This window comes from Balaenoptera physalus (assembly GCF_965194825.1).
Source record: "Balaenoptera physalus genome assembly, chromosome: 10".
Lineage (NCBI taxonomy): Eukaryota > Metazoa > Chordata > Mammalia > Artiodactyla > Balaenopteridae > Balaenoptera > Balaenoptera physalus.
In genome coordinates this window covers 25,103,831-25,126,251 of record NC_138889.1, presented here as the reverse complement: position 1 = coordinate 25,126,251, position 22,421 = coordinate 25,103,831, and the positions used below count along the sequence as shown (strand labels likewise).

The following is a 22,421-nucleotide window of genomic DNA, read 5'->3' as shown; positions in this document are numbered from 1 at the left end:
ATTCCTGTTTTACATTGTACTTAACACCTTTTTAAAAAACTATATAATGTATTATGTTTGCTATCTGTGTGCCTCCCCCAGCAACTAAATGTAAGCTTCATGAGGGCAGGGATATTTTGTCTGCTGCTGAGTCCTAAGAGACTAGAACCATGCTTAGTACATAGTTATCAAAAAATTTTCGCTGGATCCTGCCCTTCCCTTCCCCTGTACTCCTTGATCTCTTTTTCTGTTATTGATACCACTACTGATTATTCAGAAATAACTGAAATCTTGATGTCGTTTTCAGATTCTCAATTATCTTTGCTCCGCATTCTCTATATCCATCAAATAAGTTAGTGTAGTAAAGTAACTTAATCCAGTATCTGGCACATATTAACCCCCTAAATATTAATGGTATCAGTATCATCATCATCATCACCTTTAATTGAGCTTTGGCAGTCTCTTTATGCCTTCTGTTCCATCCTCTCCTAAATTATCACTTCTCGCCTGAAGTATTGCAGTAGGCTTCTTAACAGTCTGTCTATAAATAAATACCTTTGCCTCTGTCATCTTTTGCCTTCAGTTTAATCCTTCTTTGTTCCGATGTAACTTTTCCAGTTCCCATAGTTTCTGATACACAGATAAGATTGCCTTTACTCCCTACTCGAAATCCTTCCGTCTGTCTTCATTGTCTGCATGGGAAATTTCAGACATTCAGCTCTTCCTGTCTTCTCTAGGCTCCTCACTCACTGTGGTTTTCTACTCACATGTCTCATTCACGTAACTGTATCCAAATACGCACATGGGGGACTTCCCTGGCGGTCCAGTGGTTAAGACTCCGCGCTTCCAATGCAGGGGGCGTGGGTTCTATCTCTGGTCAGGGATCTAAGATCCCACATGCCGCGAGGTGCGACCAAAAAAGGAAAAAAACAGATTTGCACATGGTATTTCTTTAGTCTGGACTGCCTCTCCCTAAATCCTTAAATTCTCCTCTTAAAAAGCTTAACTCTCAAACATCAATTTGTTGCCTGAATCTATAATTAGAAATCACCAGTTAGGGAATTCCCTGGCAGTCCAGTGGTTAGGACTCAGTGTTTTCACTACTGCTGGGGCCTGGGTTGGGGAACTAAGATCCTGCAGCCAGAAAAAAAAAATCAGTTGGACTAGTGCCCTTTCTTTCCTTTTCCACAATGAGGTTATTTATTCTGCAATTTGACTCTTTTCTTCAAAACCTCTACCCTCCCCCACACATGCTCACAAACATGTAGTAGTTCCCCGGTAAATGAAATGAGGTCTAGGCATGTACCTTGTGAGAAAATATAGAATGTAGGCTGAATTTCTAACCCTGTTTACCTGCACCTTCAGACTTACTCGAGTCTCATGGTTTAAATACTCTGTTTTCATCTTTTCTCTTTCGGATCTTGTATCAGTTATTACCACCTCTCCCATACTTTAGTGCCTGCTGTTTCATTAACTCCTACCCTCTTTGTACAACTTCATGAAGTTAACTCTCCTAATGAAACCTTACCTCAAATTTAGTATTTTGTTTCCTTATCTAAATATTTTAAGGGACTAATCTATGTCTTGTTGACTCTACTTTTCTTTTTATTTCTCCGTCCAGGACCATTTGCTTACTTCTCCACTAATTCAGTGAACTAACTATGGCAGAGGTCACCAATGGCATCTTATTGCCAAATCCAGAATAAGATTAGACATCTCATACTTGTGTCCTTACTGATACTTTGTGATACTTACCAATGTCGATTTGCCTTCCTTTATGAAACTCTTCTCCTATTGTAGCTGCTTTCTCCTGATTGTCTTCTTCTGCCTGATATATGCCTTTCTAAAAGTCTCATTTGGTCTTCCTTTTAATAACGGATATTCCTTCCCCACTGCCTTCCCCCTCTTTATGTGTACACACACACACACACACACACACACACACATTGTTATAGCCTTTTACCTTTGGTGATTTCCTTTAATTTATTAGTTTCAGCTACCACCTGCAAACTAATAATGCCTCTTAAGTCTGTATCTATCTTGTCAAATTCTGCTTAGTTTTAGAGAGCTTCATACCTTGTAGGTCCTTTGGCAGCCATAGTCTGAGATCTCTCCCCCAGAAAGAAATTGTTTCCCTAGGACCTCTGAATTTGTATCTCACTTTTTAGTGAGTCTAAAGGGTTAGTAAGATCTATGAAATTATCAAAATACCAGCCTTATAACTTCAAAATTTAGAAATAAGAGTAACTACTTATCCCTTAGAGCTAAACTCTAAAATTTGATAATTCAGACTGTTGCCAGCGGGCCAGCCTCCACTGACTGAACTCTGTAAGCTCTGAGGCACATTCATACCTAAGGACCCAGCCACACCTATACACTAAGACCTATCCCAGCCCATCACCCCTACCCACCCCTAAGGCCAGATGGTTTTAGAGGAAAGCCTGCTTTCTAGTTTTTCTATTTTTAAAAGTTCTTCCCCCCTTGAATACCAATCATAATTACTTCTTACCACTGGACACATTTTTAAAATCAAGCAAAATTAATAACTCATCTGGCTGAGCCAAAAGTCTTAAACCTCACTTGTTATTTTTATCCCCCTAAAGCTATTTCCTGTACCTTTCTCAAGGCTTTTTTGTCCATACAGATGTGATATAGATAAAATATCAGTTTTATTATTCCTGATTCTAAATTGGAGAGGTTAGTATCTATCTATAGCCACAGTTGCTTTGAAAATGTTTCTCTGGCACACCCTTCACCCCCCTTTCTACTCCTTCTCTTCCCTTTACACTTACCTGTTTATTTCGTAAGTCAGCAAAACAGATCAACCCCAGGCCTCCCTCACTGGAGCTCAGGCAAAGATGTAGAAAGTACAGCTCCTGAGGACAGGCATCTTAGCTACATTAAAGCAAGGCTGAATGAGCTGAGTCATACACGCTCAGTTCCTTCTTTCAAACTCACCAATCAGGTAGTACTCCTCCCTTGTAGTGAACTAGGGTGTGAAGGTCACCAATTACTGTTTTCTTCTCAGTCCTTTGGAAAGGTCAAAAGCTCCTCCTTTACTGGTCTTCAGAGGAAACTTGGGTACTTCTGGAAGACCAGCAAAAATTTCTAGGGGGTAGGTACTATGCAGACAATTTTTATATCTCCAGTTTCCACTTGTGTTCTTTCCTAAAATCCATCTGCTTGAGAAAGTATCTGGTGTTCTATAGATTCTCCTTAATTATTTACCTTTTCAGAAGCAAAGGTCATATCTCTTACCCAAGAGAATGTAATTATGGTGCATTGCCCCAGAGTGTGAGAACTTTCAAGGTGGGCAAAACCTTTTAGGCACCCAACAGGGATTATTTCAAAAGGGAGGAGGAGTGTCTAGCAAAAGCTAGAGACTTAATTAAAAGTCAGACTTTTTCTCAAGAAAAGTAAGTCTGATTTGGCTTATAAGTTTGTCTTTAAGGGCTGGTTTCAGCAGTTAGGATATTGTGACATTTTCCATAAACTGAGTATCATTGTTTTGACACATATTTAAAATACACACAAAATATATAGAAAGCTAGATTATATCAAGGAATATGTACTTTGAAAATGTCATTTAGAGAACACGCAAACAAAAGAGTTTGTAGATGATTTTACCATTTTATGAGCCAAAGAGGAAAATTTAATAGTTAAAATAGCTTATTAAGAGATGTTATTGGACTTTAAAACTTATTCCTAGTTTTTTTGACTGTGAAAGTCATATGTATCCAGTTTAACAAATAGAAACAATGTACAGTCATATAAAGTAGCATTGAAAGTCACCATCTTTCTGCTACTTCTTGACCAAGCCCATGCTCTAGAGGTCATCACTAGGAAGCCTTTGATTTGTATCCTCTTAGCCTTTTTTTTAAAATTCCCACGGATAGATTCACATAAAGCACTGCCCCCCCCATAAATGAGATCATTGATTTGCAATTTGCCTTTTTTTCCCTAGCAAATGTAAATTGTGAGCATTTTCCCAGCTATACATTTATAACTTTTAATGGCTGCCTAGTATTCTGTGAATGTATACTGTTGTTAATTTATCCCCACCCCCGACCCCACCCCATGGATTTACCTAGTTCCCATTTACTACTATTGTAATCAGCTTTGCAATGGAAAGTATTGAGCCTATATTTTTCCACTAGACGTAGTCATTTTATAGAATATATTCTTAGGATAAGCACTTTGTAATTTTCATAGGAGGCTTCAAATTACTTTTCTAAAAATGTTAATGTTTATACTGATAGCAGTGTAGGGAAGAATTAATTTTCCCAAACATTTGCTACCTGATATCTTTTTGAATTTTCCCAAATTAATGAACAAAACATGGTAGCTTGTTATTTTAATTTATATTTCCGTGGTGATTATGAAGTTATGTATATCTTTATCATTCATCCATTTTGAGATTAGGTTGTCTTTTATCATTAATTTGATCTTGACATTTAAAAATATTATTTTCTCTTTACAGTGATTTGAGTATGATCTTGATCAAACAATGAATTGAACTAAGATGACTTTGAATTGTATGGTATCCCAGTACTCTTAATGATAAAATGACATTATGTGACAACTTTTTTCCAAGGTAAATTCCAGTCTTATAATTCTGTTTTATTGATTCTTTAACAGTTAAGGGAAGAAAGCCGGAGGCTGGCTTTGGCTGCAAAAAGAGAAAAGAGAAAGGAGAAGGGAAGAAAGAAAAAAGAAGAACAAAGAAGAAAACTAGAAGAGATCGAAGCCAAAAATAAAGAAAACTTTGAACTCCAAGCTGCTCAAGAAAAAGAAAAGCATAAAGTTGAAGGTATTTTCTCTAAACCATCTGATTTGTTTCATGTAATACATTCTACTCAAAATTATATTTCCTTAAATATCAGTAACTTAAGGTGAAAAAAGATCTCTACGTTACTAAGGCCTAAAGTATTTATATGCTATTTTCATTTATTGACTTCTTCCCAGCTTTTTATTATAAAGAATTTCAAACCTACACACAAGTTGAAAGAATAATGAAACAAACACCTGAAATACCCTTCACCTAATTTAAAAATAAACATTTTACTATATTTGCTTTATCTTTTTCTCTAAATATACATACATAGTTTTTTCCTAAGCCGTCTGAAAGTAAATTGCACACATCTGACATTGCATCTATAAAACATCAGCACACATCCAAGGAATGACATTTGCTTACATAATTGCAATACCATTTATAATACCTTAAAAACTTAACAGTAATTCCATAATTTCATCTACAGTCAAGACCATATTCAGATTTTTCTTAAATGAGGGAATTATTTTTAACAAGGTTCTAACTAAAAAATTATTTGAGATGAGGATATTGTTAGAAAGAACCATTGTCATTAAACCACCAAATATTTATGCTGTGTGTGTGTGTTAATTTCCCCCTCCTCCAGCCTTTTATTTTGAAAAATTTCAAACTACAGAAAAGTTTAAGGATTAGTATAATGAACACCTGTAAGTCACCTAGATTCATATAACATTTTGGCACATTTGTTTATCTTTTTTCCTCTCTCTTTTTTTGCATAGTCTTATATATGTTGTACACATCATACGAAATTACCCCTAAATACTTGAGCAGTGTTTCCCAGTAAAAGAACATTATTTTACATAACCACAATAACATTATTACACTTAAGACATTTAATAATTATGTAATAATATGTAATATACAGTACATATTCATATTTCCCAAAGTGTCCCTGAAATATTTTTTATAACTGCCTACTATGTGTTGTTTAGAACTTAGGGACAGAGAGAATAGATCAGTCATATCCATCTCATTACCAGTGAATGCTGGAATGACTGATAACTTTATATCTAATAGTAGTAGTAAAGTAAATTCAGCGTTTATTTTGTCGAGTGCTTAAAGCTAAATATATGCCACGAACGCTAGAACTTGCTAATTCAGTATTGCTACTTCTACAGATGAGCCTGCAGTCTCGACAGAGCCTCCAAGTGCCACAATCACTACTACCATAGGTATATCTGCAACCTGGACCACTTTGGCAGGTTCCCATGGTAAAAGAAACAATAGCATAACTACAACCAGTTCAAAGAGGAAAAACAGGAAAAATAAAATTACTCCAGAAAATGTTCAGATTATATTTGATGATCCACTACCAATCTCATACAGTCAGCCAGAGAAGGTGAATGGAGAGTCCAAGAGCAGCAGTACCAGCGAGAGTGGAGACAGTGATAACATGAGAATTTCCAGCTGCAGTGATGAAAGTAGTAACAGCAACAGCAGCCGAAAGAGTGACAATCATTCACCTGCTATGGTCACCACCACTGTGACCAGCAAGAAGCAGCCATCAGTTCTGGTTACATTTCCAAAGAAGAGAGAAAATCTGTTTCTGTCAAGGCTTCAGTAAAGTTAGTTCCAATTTTCATTTTCATGATTTATAGTATCATTATGAAACACTTTGTTGCTGAATTTTTTAGTAAAGCAGGCAGATGAACAACTGACAAAATAAGGGTTTGTCTTTGTTCTAAAGAAGGCATGATTTCATTTGAATTAAAGAATTACTGTGTAATTTCTTCGTTTTGGTTGTTAAACTGAACCCATGAAGAGTATTGATTATGGTTTCTCAGGGATTATTATTGTATTTCAGTTCTGCTAAATTTGACCTCTAGATAATATCTTCTTAAAATTGGCCCTTCATATTATGCTAACTATTGAAAAGTGAAAAATAAACTTCTCATTTATTCATCATAGTATTCTTAAAATAAAGAATCAAATCATATAATAGTTTGCCTTTATCATTAAAAAATTCTACATCTCTTCTATATTTAATGTGTTTTTCCTCCCTGTTAAAGATTGTCAGAGACTATCAGTGAAGTGACCAGTAATTCTCTCTCCACTTGCACAAAATCTGGTCCATCTCCCCTTTCCTCTCCAAATGGGAAATTAACAGTAGCAAGTCCTAAGCGTGGACAAAAGAGGGAAGAAGGATGGAAAGAAGTTGTAAGAAGGTGACTGATTATTTCTTTGATTGTTTTTCTCATTTTTATATGTGCTCTATTTCACAATGAAGCATAGTTTACCTTACAGTTAAATTCCCCTAACTCTTCCAAAGGTTGCAAACAAACTGGTGGCCCATGGCTGCATCTGGCCAACAGAGACAACCTATACTATATTTTAGAGGGAAAAAAAAAAGTATATGTTAACACTTTTAAAATTGGGAAATTTTACATAAAAAGTTAGATCATTGTGGTGTCTGCTTGACCCCCATGGGTACTGGTATTTGGTAGTGAACTAATTTATTTAAGGTGATAGATTGTCTTGTTCAGCTTTGTAACCTCAGAGGCCAATATGTAGTGTCTACTACAAACTTGTAAATATTTGGAGAATGAATTAAGTATTGGTTTTAAACTACTCTTGTCTTCAAATCATAGGATACCTTTATTTCAAGGGTTTTAGGACTAAAATAGTTTGCTGTATTTTGCTTGGAACTTTTAAATAATATGTGTTAAAAAGTAAAGCAACATCCCAGAAACTAAAAGGTGGTAAGATACCACAGACCTAGAAAGGATGTGATCCATTATAAATCTTTGATAACCTATTTTAAGGAACTCTCCAGAAATTCCATCAAATAATTAAACTTTTGATTGTTTTAAAACAAAATCTGTAGTGAACCAAGCTTATTACTGTTAATCTCAAGACGTACTGTACATTTTTTATCTTATTTTGGGCCAACACTTCCCCTCAACCCCCATCTCTATCTTTATCTCTTTCTCTGTCTCACACACATTCTTTTGAACTAACTGAAATCACAACATCAGAATACTCTCTGTACAAAAGTAAGAGAATTCAATTTTCCTGCATGTATTTTATATTGTAGTATGTAAGCAATTCTTAACTAACTTAAAATAATGATCACTGACTGATTATTATGTCCTTTAGGGAAAAAGGAATTATCAAGTAACTTAGTTATGTATACAAAAGGGCAGGGATCATACCTTACCATTTAAAAAAATAATGTATAATTTCATATTTAATCTATTCTAAATAAATAATTTACTTATTCATTGAAGCACAATTGGCTCCTTCTTTTTATTGAGAGTTACACTGTTTTTCTTTTAGAAGTATTCTTTAATTTAGACTTGTCAGAAATTTATATCTACCTTTCCTGAATCTGAGTGTTTAAAATTGTAATGTAATTTTGTAAGTGTTAGGTGGGTTTTGCTTTTTTTGGAATTCCAGCAGGCTTTTCTCTTTCCTCACACAACTAAACATCCCTTAGCAAGTTTCCATATTTGTGGATAATCATTTTAATGCCTCTAGAAGAATGCAGGGCAGCAATGAAATTTTAGTATCATCCTTTCAGTTATGTATTAGGGAATAAAAACAATCATGTGAGTCAAATACCCAAAGGTACCCACAAGAAGCCTTTCTTGACTCCTTGGGGTAGATTAGATGCCCCAAGCAATGTGTCTTTATGATACCCTATTAGAGCACTTACAACATTGTGTTGTAGTTTTCTTACTTGGTTTCTACATAGTCAGTATTTGTGGGCAAGAACCCCTGTCTGTCTTATTTGCCATTAGTATTTGCATTAACACAGTGTGTATCTACATGTATGTGCTTCACAGATATTAATGAAGGACGAAAGTCAAAACAGCAAACAGTTTTTGTTAATGAGATGAGAAGCTGTGGTAAAGCTCACTCTCTCTCTTTCTCTTTTTTCTGTGGCTCTTAGTTGCCTTTTATCACTTAGAGTGAGAGTAGGTAGAAGAGGCTTATTCGACAATATTCTGCATTTACAGACACATATTTTAGTAATAATTCTTATTTTAAGTACAACCACTGATACTTATGATTTATCTTAATTTATTTTTGCAACTGTTAAACAGGTCAAAGAAAGTACCTGTTCCATCAACTGTGATATCCAGAGTGATTGGAAGAGGAGGCTGTCATATTAACGCTATTCGGGAGTTCACTGGTGCACACATAGATGTTGATCAGCAGAAAGACAAGACAGGAGACCGGATAATAACTATAAGGCAAAATTTTGTCTCTTACGGTTTTTTTCTTTTGTATTTTGTTGCACTAGAGCTTAATTATCAATATATATAAGCATTTGAGTTTTCAATGGAACTTTGTATTTAATAGCATACTTTTTTAAATGAGAATTTGATTCGTGTTTAAGATAAGCTTTACAGTTTTTTTTTTCTTATTTATATGCTCTTGTGAAGTATTTCAAAGGGCTTTAAAGGAATTTTTCTTTTGTGTGTGTATGGCAAAGGTTTGAATAATCTTTTCCTTATAAAAAATTTTAATATGACATTCTTAAAAACTTCTTTTTAAGAAGGAATGGGTTTCTAACACATTCTAATCTGTAGTTTTCCATCTTTCTCTTAAATTAGCATTTGAGATTTGTTATTCTGAGATTGTATCCTTAGAATATGAGCTCAGTAATAGATTTAAATCTGAAGTGGATATTTGTTTTAAATTGAATATTTGAACATGTCTATGTCGTATACCCTTAGAGTAAAGATGATATTCTAAGAAATCATAAATTTGGTTGTGAGAGACAGGTGCCCTTCCCGGTGGTAGAGGGGCAGATAGTTTTTTAGCCTGCCTCGAGAGGAAGGAGGCAATTAACCAGCTCTGTTTTGCACTTATCCCCTTCTCCTATCTTGTTTATCCCTCCCCTGGGATAGGTGTAGTCACAACTTGCCTTATCCAGAGAAGAGGGGAAGTATATACCCTTTATAAGTAATTTCCCCCTTAGGGTCTCCATAAGGCTTTCCTTTCAATCCAATATTTTCCTGAACATCCAAGACTGGAGTTTGACCTTATGGCCATGGTTGTCATTATCAGGATGCTTCTCTCATTTTGAGACATCTGTCCAAAAGAGTTATAATAATCACTCTACTAATAGAGAAACCACTAATAAATATAAATGGGGTCATCTAAGCTACCAGGATTTAAAATAAAATACTGTTTTCTTACTCAGTGGTATTATTTTTCTTGCTTATTTGTACTGCTTTTGATATTGATCAGCTGTTTAACTTCATGGTAACAATATGGATTACATAGGATTTTAAAGTGCAATGGTTTTTCTGTCTAGAATGTATTTCACAGTAGGAAGATGATTGCTTAGTCCGAGGAAACAATAATGAAATGAAATTTCTTGGAAAAGAAGTCATTTACTTTTCCTTTGAAAAATATAGTGGTGTGTCAGGACAGTTTATTGCTTTGTTTGCATAATACCTCAAAAATAGTCAGAAAATTGCTTCTTAACTTTTATCTGTTCTCTGTATGTGTGTGCATATACATACACACACGAATTAATTTAGGCTTTACATATTAAAAAGGCGAAATTGGACCTAATTTTTTTTTTTTTTGTCAACTTATAGGGGTGGCACTGAATCAACAAGACAAGCAACTCAGTTGATCAATGCTCTCTGATCAAGGATCCAGACAAAGAAATTGATGAACTTATTCCAAAGAATCGTTTGAAAAGCTCCTCAGCAAATTCCAAAATTGGGTCATCAGCACCTACCACCACTGCTGCTAACAGTTCCTTAATGGGAATTAAAATGACGACTGTAGCTCTGTCATCAACATCTCAGACTGCCGCAGCACTCACTGTGCCTGCAATTTCTTCTGCATCTACTCACAAAACCATTAAGAACCCAGTGAATAATGTGAGGCCTGCTTTTCCAGTTTCTCTTCCATTAGCATATCCTCCTCCACAGTTTGCACATGCTTTGCTTGCTGCTCAGACTTTCCAGCAGATCCGTCCACCAAGGTTGCCCATGACGCACTTTGGAGGTACTTTTCCACCAGCTCAATCCACTTGGGGTCCTTTTCCTGTCAGGCCTTTGAGCCCTGCCAGAGCTACTAACTCACCTAAGCCTCACATGGTGCCTCGCCATAGCAATCAGAATAGCAGTAGTTCTCTGGTGAATTCAGCAGGTTCTGTAACTTCAAGTCCAACAACTACAACCAGTTCATCAGCTTCAACGGTGCCTGGTACATCTACAAATGGCAGTCCAAGTTCACCTTCTGTTAGAAGGCAGCTTTTTGTCACAGTTGTGAAGGCATCCAATGCCACCACCACAACAGTCACCACCACAGCAAGTAACAACAGCACTGCACCCACAAGTGCCACATATCCTATGCCTACTGCCAAAGAACACTACCCAGTATCATCCCCATCTTCCCCATCACCACCAGCCCAGCCAGGAGGGTTTTCTAGAAACAGCCCTTTGGATTGTGGAACAGCATCTCCAAATAAAGGGGCATCTTCCTCTGAACAGGAAGCAGGTAGTCCACCAATAGTAGAAACAACAAACAGTAGACCTCCAAACAGCAGCAGTTCTTCTGGGAGTTCATCAGTTCATTCTACTCAGCAGCAACCTCCGGGATCTGTTTCTCAGGAGCCAAGACCACCTCTTCAGCAGTCTCAGGTTCCTCCCCCGGAAGTTAGAATGACTGTTCCTCCTTTAGGAACAACAAGTTCTGCTCCAGTGGCGGTGCCTTCTACTGCCCCAGTGACTTACCCTGTGCCTCAGACACAAATGGGATGCTCCCAGCCTCCACCTCAAATGGAACCCCCTGCTACGAGACCACCCTCTCATGGCACAACTGCCCCTCACAAGAATCCAACTCCTGTGCAAAATTCATCTGTTGCAGTCCTCAGTGTCAATCACATTAAAAGACCTCACAGTGTCCCCTCTTCTGTCCAGCTACCTTCGACCTTAAGTACACAAAGTGCTTGTCAAAATTCAGTACATCTAGCAAATAAGCCGATTGCTCCCAATTTCAGTGCCCCCTTACCATTTGGGCCCTTTAACACATTGTTTGAAAGTAGCCATACTTCTGCTCATACCTTCTAGGGAGGATCTGTTGTTTCATCTCAGTCAACACCAGAATCTACGCTATCAGGAAAATCCTCATATTTGCCAAATTCAGATCCTTTACATCAGTCTGATACTTCCAAAGCTCCAGGTTTTAGACCACCATTACAGAGACCTGCTCCAAGTCCCTCAGGTAAGTTTGTATTTTCTGACATTCTTCAGCTGCTCGTTTCTACAAATGATGTTGAAACTCTTGGTTATTTTCTAATATTTTTACTCTGTGACTGGGTCAGATAGACAGATTGTAGTACTAATTCAAATGCTATTGTGAGTACTGAGTGTCTAGTATGGCATTATTACTTTTTAAATCTTTTTAGAAGCTGTAATGGATTTTTATCTTAAATTTACTATAAATACATTTCTTCATCAGGTATATTTTTCTCTCTCAAAATAAAGAAAAGGGGACTTCCTTGGTAGTCCAGTGGTTAAGACTCTGCACTCCCAATGCAGGGGGCCCGGGTTCGATCCCTGGTCAGGGAAATAAATCCCACATGCCGCAACTAAGACTGGGAGCAGCCAAATAAATAAATAAATATTTTTTTTAAATAAATTAAAAAAATTTTTTTGAAAGATCTCATATTTTAATTTAATAAGATAATGCCATCAAAAGTTTGCTTTTAGTTCAAATAAAAAATAATTACCAAAGATTTTTAAAATTTGATTTCACTTCCGACTGTCTTTTTTGTTTTAAAAATAATGAGAAAAATATAGAGCTACATAGTTCAATAGGGTAGGCACTAACTATATGTGCTATTTAAATTTAATAAAATTAAAAATTCATCTCAGTCAAGCTGGCCATTTTTAAAATTTTTTCCCAGTTTTGTTTAGATATAATTGATGTACATCACTGTATATGAGTTTAAGGTGTAGAGCATAATGGTTTGACTTACATACATTGTGAGATGATTACGGCAGTAAATTTAGTTAGCATTCATCATCTCCTATAGATACAATTTTTTAAAAAAAAGAAAAAGGAAAAAATATTTTTCCTTGTGATGAGAGCTCTTAGGATTTAGTCTATCTTAACAGCTTTCCCATGTATCATACAGTAGTGTTAACTACCGTTACTATGTTGCGCATTACATCCCTAATCCTTACTTATCTCGTAACTGGAAGTTTGTACCTTTTCACCACCTTCTTCCAATTCCCCCCCACCCCACCTCCACCTCTAGTAACCACAAATCTGATCTCTTTTTCTATGAGTTTGTTTGTTTGAGATTCCACATATAAGTGAGATCATACAGTTTTTGTCTTTCTCTGTCTGACTTATTTTACTTAGCATAATGCCCTCACGGCCCATCCATTTTGTCAGAAATGTCAGGATTTCCTCGTGTTTTTGTGTGTGTTTTTTTTATGACTGAATAATATCCCATTGTGTGTGTGTATGTGTGTGGTATATATGCATATATGTATACATACCACAGCTTCTTTATCCATTCATCCATGGATGGATACTTAGGTTGTTTCCATGTCTTAGCTATTGTAAATAATGCTGTTACGAACATGGAAGTGTAGGTATCTTTTCGAGTTAGTGTTTTTGTTTCTTTTGGATATAGTTCCAGAAGTGGAATTGCTGGATCATGTGGTAGTTCTATTTTTAGTTTTCTGAGGATCCCCCATACTGTTTTCCATAGTGGCTGTAGGCTAGTCATATTTCAAGTGCTTCCTTAATAAGCACATAATGGCTGGTAGCTGCAATATTGGAGAGCCCAGATATTGAACACATCTATTAACATAAAAAGTTCTGTTAGACAGTGCTGATATCTAAAGAGGATCTAAAGATCTGGTTTTGAGTGACTGCTTTTTCTTTTTTAACTTTTTACTTTGAAATATTTTTAGATTTATAGAAGAGTTCTTCTATAATTACCCCAATTTCCCCTAATTAAACATTCTTACCTAAACACCATATATTTATTAAAACTAAGAAATTAATATCGGTACAGTACAATTAACTGGACTACAGACTTTATTCAGATTCCACAGTTTTTCCAATAATGTTCTTTTTCTGTTGCAGTGTCCAGGATACCAAGTTGCATTTTGAGCTTTGTGTTTTAATATGAATATTTCAAATAATTAAAGATAATTTCATTGAGTTATTTGTAGTGAGGTGGATGGACCTAGAGTCTGTCATACAGAGTGAAGTAATTAGAAAGAGAAAAACAAATACTGTATGCTAACACGTATATATAGAATTGGAAAAAAAATATGATTCTGTAGAACCTAGGATCAGGACAGGAATAAAGACGTAGATGTAGAGAATGGACTTGAGGACACGGGCATGGGGGAAGGGTAAGCTAGGACGAAGTGAGAGAGTGGCATGGACATGTATACACTACTAAATGTAAAATAGATGGCTAATGGGAAGCAGCCGCATAGCACAGGGAGATCAGCTCGGTGCTTTGTGACCACCTAGAGGGGTGGGATAGGGAGGGTGGGAGGGAGACGCAAGAGGAAAGAGATATGGGGATATAGGTATATGTATAGCTGATTCACTTTGTTATAAAGCAGAAACTAACACACCATTGTAAAGCAGTTATACTCCGATAAAGATGTTAAAAAAGAAAGTCTACCATTAAAGCAATAACAAAATAAGAATAAATAAAGATAATTTCATGCTAGAGATAGACAAACTATGGTCCATGTGCCAAGTATGGCATACTACCTGATTTTACATTTGTGGTTTTTTTTTAATTGAGTTATAACAATTGTGTAAGATTTTAAAAAAACTTTTTTTTATTTTTAAAAAGAATAATATGTGACACAAAAAATAGTACATTCGGAACTTCCCTGGTGGTCTAGTGGTTAAGAATCCGCCTTCCAGTGCAGGGAATGTGGGTTCAGTCCCGGGTCGGGGAACTAAGATCCCACATGCCACGGGGCAACTAAGTCCTGGTGTTGCAACTAGAGAGCCCACCTGCTCTGGAGCCCGTGTGCCACAACTACAGAGAAGCCCGTGTGCCGCAACTAAGACTCGATGCAGCCAAAAATAAATAAATAAATAAATATTAAAAAAAAAAATAGTGCATTCAAATTTCAGTGTTCATAAATAAAAGTTTTATTGAAATACATCTATGCCCATTCATTTACATATTGTGTTATGGCTGCTTCCATGCTCTGCTGACAGCCTAAAACTATTTATTATTTAGCCCTTTACAGAAAGGTTGCCAACTTGTTACGTGTTATTGAAGAGATGACATTCTGGGACTAAAAATTTCTAAATATAATGGGAACTGATTGTTATTTTTACGTCTTTCTATAACACATAAATATAATGTAAAGAACATGGTCAGTAAATATTTCCTTGCTGGGGGTTGATTGAAATATTTTCATGTACTTTCAAAAACACTTTCTCTTGAATGCTAAATAGAATCAATATAATTTGGTTGTAAAAGCTTCATATGCTAATTAGTACATTGGAAATGCTTTTATTTTTTAAAAAATTTTATTGGAGTATAGTTGATTTACAGTGTTGTGTTAGTTTCAGGTGTACAGCAAAGTGAATCAGTTATACATATACATATATCCACTCTTTTTTAGATTCTTTTCCCATATAGGCCATAACAGAGCATTGAGTAGAGTTCCCTGTGCTATACAGTAGGTTCTTATTAGTTATCTATTTGATGTCTAGTAGTGTGTATATGTCAATCCCAATCTCCCAATTTGTCCCTCCCTGCCCCTTACCCCCTGGTAACTGTAAGTTTGTTCTCTACATCTGTAACTCTATTTCTGTTTCGTAGATAAGTTCATTTGTACTCCTTTTTTAGATTCCACATATAAGCAATATATGATATTTGTCTTTCTCTGTCTGACTTCACTCAGTATGACAATCTCTAGGTCCATTGATGTTGCTGCAAATGGCATTATTTCATTCTTTTTTTATGGCTGAGTAATATTCCATTGTATATATGTACCACATCTTCTTTGCCCATTCCTCCGTTGGTGGACATTTAGGTTGCTTCCATATCCTGGCTATTGTAAACAGTGCTGCCGTGAACATTGGGGTGCGTGTTTTTTTTCGAATTATGGTTTTCTCTGGATATATGCCCAGGAGTGGGATTGCTGGATCATATGGTAGCTCTGCTTTTAGTTTTTTAAGGAACCTCCGTACTGTTCTCCATATTGGCTGTACCAATTTACATTCCCGCCAACAGTGTAGGCCGGTTCCCTTTTCTCCACACCCTCTCCAGCATTTATTGTTTGTAGATTTTTTGATGATGACCATTTTGACCGGTATGAGGTGATACCACATTGTAGTTTTGATTTGCATTTCTCTGATAATTAGTGATGTTGAGCATTTTTTCATGTGATTTTAGCCATCTGTATGTCTTCTTTGAAGAAATGTCTATTTAGACCTTCTGCCCATTTTTTGATTGGGTTGTTTGTTTTTTTTGATATTGAGCTGCATGAGCTGTTTGTATATTTTGGGGATTAATTGGAAATGCTTTTATATTTCATTTTTGTAAAGTTGGAATTTAGTGAAAATACTTCACTTTTCAAAAAATGTGAAATCTAGGTAATGTGTTAAGAAAGACTAAAATTAAGATTTAGAGAAAAAAGAAGTAAATTCTTGTTTTGTGGAAAAGTATAGAAAAAAGACGTGCTCCATCGGGAGGTAAGGTTTTGGGGTGTGCAGTTGATTAGAGCCAAAATTAGCAATGAAGTTTAACTTAAGAGTCTATCAGAACAGTCAGCTCTACCCACCACCAGAGCCTCCCATCAAGCCTCTTAGATAGCCTCAACCACCAGAGGGCAGACAACAGAAGCAAGGAAAACTACAATCCTGCAGCCTGTGGACCAAAAACCACAGTTACAGAAAGGTAGACAAGATGAAAAGGCAGAGGGCTATGTACCAGATGAAGGAACAAGAAAAAACCCCAGAAAAACAACTCAATGAAGTGGAGATAGGCAACCTTCCAGAAAAAGAATTCAGAATAAGGATAGTGAAGATGATCCAGGACCTCGGAATAAGAATGGAGGCAAAGATTGAGAAGATGCAAGAAATGATTAACAAAGACCTAGAAGAATTAAAGAACAAACAAACAGAGATGACCAATACAATAACTGAAATGAAAACTACACTAGAAGGAATCAATAGCAGAATAACTGAGGCAGAAGAACGGATAAGTGACCTGGAAGACAGAATGGTGGAATTCACTGCTGCGGAACAGACTAAAGAAAAAAGAATGAAAAGAAATGAAGACAGCCTAAGAGACCTCTGGGACAACATTAAACGCAACAACATTAGCATTATAGGGGTCCCAGAAGGAGAAGAGAGAGAGAAAGGACCAGAGAAAATTTTTGAAGAGATTATAGTCGAAAACTTCCCTAACATGGGAAAGGAAATAGCCACCCAAGTCCAGGAAGCGCAGAGAGTCCCATACAGAATAAACCCAAGGAGAAACACGCTGAGACACATAGTAATCAAAGTGGCAAAAATTAAAGACAAAGAAAAATTATTGAAAGCAGCAAGGGAAAAACGACAAATAACATACAAGGGAACTCCCATAAGGTTAACAGCTGATTTCTCAGCAGAAACTCTGCAAGCCAGAAGGGAGTGGCATGATATACTTAATGTGATGAAAGGGAAGAACCTACAACCAAGATTACTCTACCCGGCAAGGATCACATTTAGATTTGATGGAGAAATCAAAAGCTTTACAGACAAGCAAAAGCTAAGAGAATTCAGCACCACCAAACCAGCTCTACAACAAATGCTAAAGGAACTTCTCTAAGTGGGAAACACAAGAGAAGAAAAGGACCTACAAAAACAAACCCAAAACAATTAAGAAAATGGTCATAGGAACATACATATCGATAATTACCTTAAACGTGAATGGATTAAACGCCCCAACCAAAAGACATAGACTGGCTGAATGGATACAAAAACAAGACCCATATATATGCTGTCTACAAGAGACCCACTTCAGACCTAGGGACACATACAGACTAAGAGTGAGGGGATGGAAAAAGATATTCCATGCAAATGGAAATCAAAAGAAAGCTGGAGTAGCTATACTCATATCAGATAAAATAGACTTTAAAATAAAGAATGTTACAAGAGACAAGGAAGGACACTACATAATGATCCAGGGATCAATCCAAGAAGAAGATGTAACAATTATAAATATATATGCACCCAACATAGGAGCACCTCAATACATAAGGCAACTGCTAACAGCTATAAAAGAGGAAATCGACAGTAACACAATAATAGTGGGGGACTTTAACACTTCACTTACACCAATGGACAGATCATCCAAAATGAAAATAAATAAGGAAACAGAAGCTTTAAATGACACAATAGACCAGATAGATTTAATTGATATATATAGGACATTCCATCCAAAAACAGCAGATTACACATTCTTCTCAAGTGCGCACGGAACATTCTCCAGGATAGATCACATCTTGGGTCACAAATCAAGCCTCAGTAAATTTAAGAAAATTGAAATCATACCAAGCATCTTTTCTGACCACAACGCTATGAGATTAGAAATGAATTACAGGGAAAAAAACGTAAAAAAGACAAACACATGGAGGCTAAACAATACGTTACTAAATAACCAAGAGATCACTGAAGAAATCAAAGAGGAAATAAAAAAATACCTAGAGACAAATGACAATGAAAACACGACGACCCAAAACCTATGGGATGCAGCAAAAGCGGTTCTAAGAGGGAAGTTTATAGCTATACAAGCCTACCTAAAGAAACAAGAAAAATCTCAAGTAAACAATCTAACCTTACACCTAAAGAAACTAGAGAAAGAAGAACAAACAAAACCCAAAGTTAGCAGAAGGAAAGAAATCATAAAGATCAGAGCAGAAATAAATGAAATAGAAACAAAGAAAACAATAGCGAAGATCAATAAAACTAAAAGTTGGTTCTTTGAGAAGATAAACAAAATTGATAAGCCATTAGCCAGACTCATCAAGAAAAAGAGGGAGAGGACTCAAATCAATAAAATCAGAAATGAAAAAGGAGAAGTTACAACAGACACTGCAGAAATACAAAACATCCTAAGAGACTACTATAAGCAACTTTATGCCAATAAAATGGACAACCTGGAAGAAATGGACAAATTCTTAGAGAGGTAAAACCTTCCAAGACTGAATCAGGAAGAAACAGAAAATATGAACAGACCAATCACAAGGAATGAAATTGAAACTGTGATTAAAAATCTTCCAATAAACAAAAGTCCAGGACCAGATGGCTTCACAGGTGAATTCTATCAAACATTTAGAGAAGAGCTAACACCCATCCTTCTCAAACTCTTCCAAAAAATTGCAGAGGAAGGAACACTCCCAAACTCATTCTATGAGGCCACCATCACCCTGATACCAAAACCAGACAAAGACACTACAAAAAAAGAAAATTACAGACCAATATCACTGATGAATATAGATGCAAAAATCCTCAACAAAATACTAGCAAACAGAATCCAACAACACATTAAAAGGATCACACACCACGATCAAGTGGGATTTATCCCAGGGATGCAAGGATTCTTCAATATACGCAAATCAATCAATGTGATACACCATATTAACAAATTGAAGAATAAAAACCATATGATCATCTCAATAGATGCAGAAAAAGCTTTTGACAAAATTCAACACCCATTTATGATAAAAACTCTCCAGAAAGTGGGCATAGAGGGAACCTACCTCAACATAATAAAGGCCATATATGACAAACCCACAGCAAACATCATTCTCAATGGTGAAAAACTGAAAGCATTTCCTCTAAGATCAGGAATGAGACAAGGATGTCCACTCTCACCACTATTATTCAACATAGTTCTGGAAGTCCTAGCCACGGCAATCAGAGAAGAAAAAGAAATAAAAGGAATACAAATTGGAAAAGAGGAAGTAAAACTGTCACTGTTTGCGGATGACATGATACTATACATAGAGAATCCTAAAACTGCCACCAGAAAACTGCTAGAGCTAATTAATGAATATGGTAAAGTTGCAGGATACAAAATTAATGCACAGAAATCTCTTGCATTCCTATACACTAATGATGAAAAATCTGAAAGAGAAATTATGGAAACACTCCCATTTACCATTGCAACAAAAAGAATAAAATACCTAGGAATAAACCTACCTAGGGAGACAAAAGACCTGTATGCAGAAAACTATAAGACACTGATGAAAGAAATTAAAGATGATACCAACAGATGGAGAGATATACTATGTTTTTGGATTGGAAGAATCAACATTGTGAAAATGAGTATACTACCCAAAGCAATCTACAGATTCAATGCAATCCCTATCAAATTACCAATGGCATTTTTTACGGAGCTAGAACAAATCATCTTAAAATTTGTATGGAGACACAAAAGACCCCGAATAACAAAAGCAGTCTTGAGGCAAAAAAATGGAGCTGGAGGAATCAGACTCCCTGACTTCAGACTATACTACAAAGCTACAGTAATCAAGACAATATGGTACTGGCACAAAAACAGAAACATAGATCAATGGAACAAGATAGAAAGCCCAGAGATTAACCCACGCACCTATGGTCAACTAATCTATGACAAAGGAGGCAAAGATATACAATGGAGAAAAGACAGTCTCTTCAATAAGTGGTGCTGGGAAAACTGGACAGCTACATGTAAAAGAATGAAATTAGAATACTCCCTAACACCATACACAAAAATAAACTCAAAATGGATTAGAGACCTAAATATAAGACTGGACACTATAAAACTCTTAGAGGAAAACATAGGAAGAACACTCTTTGACATAAATCACAGCAAGATCTTTTTTGATCCACCTCCTAGAGTAATGGAAATAAAAACAAAAATAAACAAGTGGGACCTAATGAAACTTCAAAGCTTTTGCACAGCAAAGGAAACCATAAACAAGACAAAAAGACAACCCTCAGAATGGGAGAAAATATTTGCAAATGAATCAACGGACAAAGGATTAATCTCCAAAATATATAAACAGCTCATTCAGCTCAATATCAAAGAAACAAACACCCCAATCCAAAAATGGGCAGAAGACCTAAATAGACATTTCTCCAAAGAAGACATACAGATGGCCACGAGGCACATGAAAAGATGCTCAACGTCACTAATTATTAGAGAAATGCAAATCAAAACTACAATGAGGTATCACCTCACTCCTGTTAGAATGGGCATCATCAGAAAATCTACAAACAACAAATGCTGGAGAGGGTGTGGAGAAAAGGGAACCCTCTTGCACTGTTGGTGGGAATGTAAATTGATACAGCCACTATGGAGAACAATATGGAGGTTCCTTAAAAAACTAAAAATAGAATTACCATATGACCCAGCAATCCCACTACTGGGCATATACCCAGAGAAAACCGTAATTCAAAAAGACACATGCACCCGAATGTTCATTGCAGCACTATTTACAATAGCCAGGTCATGGAAGCAACCTAAATGCCCAGCAACAGACGAATGGCTAAAGAAGATGTGGTACATATATACAATGGAATATTACTCAGCCATAAAAAGGAACGAAATTGAGTCATTTGTTGAGACGTGGATGGATCTAGAGACTGTCATACAGAGTGAAGTAAGTCAGAAAGAGAAAAACAAATATCGTATATTAACGCATGTATGTGGAACCTAGAAAAATGGTACAGATGAGCCAGTTTGCAGGGCAGAAGTTGAGACACAGATGTAGAGAATGGACATATGGACACCAAGGGGGGAAAACTGCGGTGAGGTGGGGATGGTGGTGTGCTGAATTGGGCGATTGGGATTGACATGTATACACTGATGTGTATAAAATTGATGCCTAATAAGAACCTGCAGTATAAAAAAGCAAACAAAACAACTAATACTAAACTTTCATTGGGTTATTTGTATGGAAATATGTTAATATAAATGTTTCAGACATTACATGAAATTCCTAAAAATCTTATATTTGTATTTGTATGGAAATATGTATGGAAATATGTTAATATAAATGTTTCAGACATTACATGAAATTTCTAAAAAAAAAAAAAAAAAAAAAAGAGTCTATCAGAGGGAAGTATTAGATTCAGGTCAACATAGGCATGTTCGCCTTTACAGCTATACCCCTATTGCTACACCCTAGAAATTAACATTAATTCAGTAATAGCACCCATTATGTAGTACCATCATCCCAAATATACCCTTTATGCCTGTATGTTTCTTTTTTCTCTCCTTTTGATCCAACCAATCAAGATTCACACATTGCTTTTGGCTATTATGTCTCTTTGATCTCCCACAGTCTAAAACATCTCACCACCTTCTTTTGTTCTTCTTGACATTGAATCCTTTGAAGAGTCCAGTTGTACTGAAGAATATCCTGCATTTCAGATTCACCCATTTTCTCAATCTGTGGTTCCATTCTGGTTAAACATTTCTAGCAGGAACATCAGATAGGTAATGTTTGAATCTCACACTGTATTGTATCAGGAGGCACTCAATGACAGATTGTTCTTCTCTTATCTATGGAAAGCATGGCCACTTAGTTAAGATGCTGATTGTCAGATCTCTCTATTATAAAGTATAGCTACAATCTTTTTTTTTCTCCTATAG

The 22,421-nt window shown here is 36.1% G+C and overlaps 1 pseudogene across 1 annotated transcript in view; it reads left to right on the top strand.

The window, feature by feature from the left end:
• The window catches only part of LOC309636475 (ankyrin repeat domain-containing protein 17-like), a 98,730-nt pseudogene that overhangs the window by 75,382 nt on the left and 927 nt on the right, over positions 1–22,421 (top strand). Inside the window, exons 27-31 of the transcript XR_014268512.1 lie at positions 4,618–4,789; positions 5,932–6,378; positions 6,823–6,978; positions 8,860–9,009; positions 10,369–12,007. The product of XR_014268512.1 is annotated as an ankyrin repeat domain-containing protein 17-like (transcript). The remainder of the gene's footprint in view (positions 1–4,617; positions 4,790–5,931; positions 6,379–6,822; positions 6,979–8,859; positions 9,010–10,368; positions 12,008–22,421) is intronic.